General features: G+C 34.5%; 1 protein-coding gene across 4 annotated transcripts in view; it reads left to right on the top strand.

The window, feature by feature from the left end:
* The first annotated feature begins 991 nt into the window (after positions 1-991).
* LOC101744467 (protein wech) overlaps positions 992-4190 on the top strand; it is a 42633-nt gene continuing 39434 nt past the window's right edge. Inside the window, exons 1-2 of one of the 4 annotated variants that reach the window (XR_009975643.1) lie at positions 992-1355; positions 1775-2533. The gene's annotated coding sequence lies outside the window, so the exon portion shown is untranslated. Of the gene's footprint in view, positions 1356-1774; positions 2534-4190 lie in introns of those variants that run through there. The other 3 variants (XM_038017729.2, XM_038017728.2, XR_002430685.3) reach the window with 3 other exon arrangements.

Raw genomic sequence — 4190 nt, 5'->3', positions numbered from 1 at the left:
ATCGGTTTCGTTCGTCAGACAAGTAAAGGGAATATCGCCCGATACCTTGAAAATTTCTGTGATACGATTGAACCCAAAAATGGAAACTTCGCGAATTTACAGGTGAAATTAGGTTACAACTAAATGAAGCGGACTGCAACAATTTCATTAGAGAAGGAATAAAATAGCCTCTAAGTAAATTAAGAAATAAAAAGGTAGATTTGAATTTCCAATTTACTAAGTATTCAATGGACTTTTTGGAAAAACCCGAAAAGCCACGACCAGTGACTTTATTCTTCATTTTTCTACATTCATGGATTTTTACAAATCTATATCTGAAGATACACAAAGTGAACAAAACACTATAATTTATAGAGCTGGACACTTCACATTCCTCCAAAAGGTCGGCTTGTAGATGACTCACGATAGTTTGCTGTCAGTTTGAAACCGGTGAATGCAACCATTATATATTGCGACTTGTGTAGAGGTTTGGGCATGTACACAAATTAATATTGTTCATCACCTACGTTTTAGTGATACTATCAACTCAACTTATTTTTAGTTCTTTTCTTGGTGGATAGTCAGTAGCAATTTTATTAAGTAAGAAAAATAGGATTAATTGTACCGCGTGAGCGGTCCCAGTTTAAGCAAAGTTCGGATGTGACCGTTCAGACTGTTTAAAACGCTATGCCCTATTTCATAAATGCTGTTGCACCACCCTTCTTTGGAAACGATTAGGCCGTTGACAGCAAATTCTACCCCTCTTGGTTTAAACAGAGCTCACTTTCCTATCGTGTTAAAGCCTACAGGCCATCAGCAATCACGCGATCACGGAAAGATAATTAAGTGGGCAAAGGTGCAATTGATACTAAACGAGATAACAGAAACAATTTTATTTGGTAATACCGAGGACTAAGCCATGCTGCATAAGAAAATATGTTTTAAGAAAAAAAGGTTCATCATTGCCGATTAATAGCGATTTTTACCCTATTGAATGTCAACTTACCACAGACAATGAAGTTTGTTTTTTAAATCAATTGATCGTTCATTCACCTTCACCGCTGATGTTTTTGTGGTGTTATTTTATGTTAAAATAAATAAAAATGATAATTGCTATGTAACAGCAACTCTGACTGTTGTGTAGTAAATTTGATCAAGTGCAATATAATAAAGGAACGTTGATAAATGCACGAAAAATATTCACGTCCCGGTGGGTTTGTTTCGCCTACCTGCATTGGACGTAGAATATTTCGTGCTTATTTGTCGGTGACTGGACATATGATTTATAATTAAATGGACAAGTAGAAAGTGCGCTGATGCGTAGTACGTATGTTAACAAGTGAATAAGCGCTTATACAAGATTCGAACAATATTCGGTAAGTGCAATTGAATGATTCATACGAGATATGCATTGAAAAGGTCCCTCGAAACTGTTCGTAATTGTTCCTTTGTGCTCTTACATGTTTACGTTCGCAGATAAGATATTTTTAGTCGTGCATTCAAATATAGAATGCATTGACATTGTTGCAGTGAGGTGCTGTAGTTTGAATTTTTTTTCTATGCATCGCATATGCATTTCGGTGCATTTCAAGGCTAATGACCGCGGTATTGTTTAGTTCGGAGCGCTCATTGCCTCAATTGAAAACTGTTAAAATATCCTTCCAATTCATTAACGTTCTTTAACATGGCAAATAAATGTTTTTTAATGTAAGATTTTTAAAAAATACTTCCAAATATAAATCATCCAGACCTTAAAAAACTTTATGTACAGAAACAATCTTTATTTATCAAACAGGTTGAACAGCCTTATCAGCTCTGCAAGTCCATTTAAAAATGATCCTTATAAATGATATCATTAAAGGGTAGATTTGGTGAATAGCAATTTATCTTCAAGTATAGTCCATTAAAAGCACAAAAAGAAAGTTTTTTGCTATTGAAATTGTAATGTTTATAAGTGCTTATGTTTATGTTAATTACCCATAAAATGTGTACCAATTAGAAAGTAGTTTACAGCAATATATTCATAAATGTTTGGACTCATAATTTCTATTCATCTCTAATGTAAACAGTTAATAAAATAAAAAAGTTTCATACTTCCAAACCACATATAGAAAAGAGGCATGTTTTTAGTGAAATAGCACAGCCATTACATAATAAAACTAAAACTTTTATTGCATCTCAAGGTGGTATTCACACAATGATGTCCATGGTCTCCAACAAACATCAGCTGGGCCCTGAGCTAATCTACATATACAATTTGTTAATGAATGGTCATGAGCTAATCAATTTTAATGTCAAATATCAATATTCTTATAAATGTAGGGTGTACAAACGAAGGGTACCCTGAATTTTTAAGTTATAAATAATGTAAATGAGTTAAATACATAATAATATGATCATCCTTTATCTTCCAAAACATTGATCAATTGTTTAACTAAGTCTAGGCTTCAGTGGCTAAACATTATGAAGGCTGTAAGCTTAGAGTCCCTGATCCCTAATAAGAAAAGAAACACAACTTCAATTATTGTTCTCGTGATAAATCGAATAAACTCAACCAATAGTCTTTTTTTTTATTGCCTTTCATCAGTTGAATAATTAAAACAATAAAAATGACAATTGATCCCTCCGGAATCCGGTTACTGCACTGTTGAAGGTTTAAATGGGTGGACGAGCTCACAGCCCACCTGGTGTTAAGTGGTTACTGGAGCCCATAGACATCTACAACGCATATGCGTGACCCACCTTAAGATATATATAAGTTCTAAGGTCTCAAGTATAGTCATTAGCCTAACAAACCTTTGTTAATTACAAGTGTTTTTGTCAGTTCTACTCACAATAATAAAATAAAATTTACAGACTACTTTTGTTTGACACAGACTTATATATTCTGATCTGATTGTTAAGAGAGTTTTAACTGTGGTTGTGGAAGGCTTTAGAGGAAGAGGTAGACCTAAGAAAAAATGAATGGGTTGCGTGAAAAACGATATGTATAAGAGGGAAGTGAGCGAAGAAATGGTATATGATTAGAGGGGTATGGAAGGAGACAACATGATGCGCAGACCCCAGGTGACTCAGAGAAGGGCAGGAGAATGATGATGATGATATGTATTCTGTTTGTAATGTATAAAAATGTATGACTGTAAAAAAATGTGTTCCTGGAAACATATCAAATGTCTTCATGGTTTTTAGTACTTCAGCCAAGAGACGTCCACTGCTGGATATAGGACTCTACCACTACGGATGCTATTTTATTTTAAATTGGCTAATGAAAAAATAATAATATTAAAACCAAAAAGCTTGGCAGGATGGAATGTATAATTAAATAATATTATAAATGTCAAATGAAGATCCATTTAAGATTGACTAGTTACTCTTTGGTCTTCTTTTTTTGTTATTGCTTAGGTGGTTGGACGAGCTCACGGCCCATCTGGTGTTAAGTGGTTACTGGAGCCCATGGACATCCACAGAGTAAATGCGCCCACCTTGATATATAAGTTCTAAGGTCTCAAGTTTAGTTACAACGGCTGCCCCACCCTTCAAACCGAAACGCATTACTGCTTCACGGCAGAAATAAGCAGGGTGGTGGTACCCACCCGCGCGGACTCACAAGAGCGGTGGTAGGGCCTCTTATGAGTCCGCAAATTATCCGGTAATTACGCAAATTATAATTTTGCAGGTTGCATTGATCTTGAAATAATTGTAATATAGTATGTCAACAATTGTAATATAGTATTAAGTATAATATATAGTATAAAGTGCATTCTATCCTACAAGAAATTAAAATCGTGATAACTTATATCCAAACATTGTTGGGGGTATTCGTAGCTAACATTTAAATTGACTGTATATTAGTTGACATGAGGATTTTATACTAGATAATATCATGTTTCAATGTGAGCTGTGCCAATAATATTATTATCTCGATAAGCACTGATATATTTATCCAGGATGAATCTGGACGGTCATTGTGGCAATGGAATATAGAATTCAGACTCCGTTTCAAAGGTGGCGGCGCCATTCATATTATACCGTAATTGTGCTGATAACTGCTTAATATCAAGCAGGTTGTAAGGTGAGCTCGTCTGCCCATCAATGACACATAAATTTCTCATTTTAAGAGTTTTTAATGAACGTAAAACGTAACGTATGCGTAACAAATAGACAAAGAAAGATTAAAACAAAACAAACAAAAAAAAACTTTAATTATGCCT

This window comes from Bombyx mori, chromosome 19 (assembly GCF_030269925.1).
Source record: "Bombyx mori chromosome 19, ASM3026992v2".
Taxonomy (NCBI): Eukaryota; Metazoa; Arthropoda; class Insecta; order Lepidoptera; family Bombycidae; genus Bombyx; species Bombyx mori.
The sequence above is the reverse complement of the archived record's forward strand: the minus strand, read 5'-3'. Positions and strand labels throughout refer to the sequence as shown.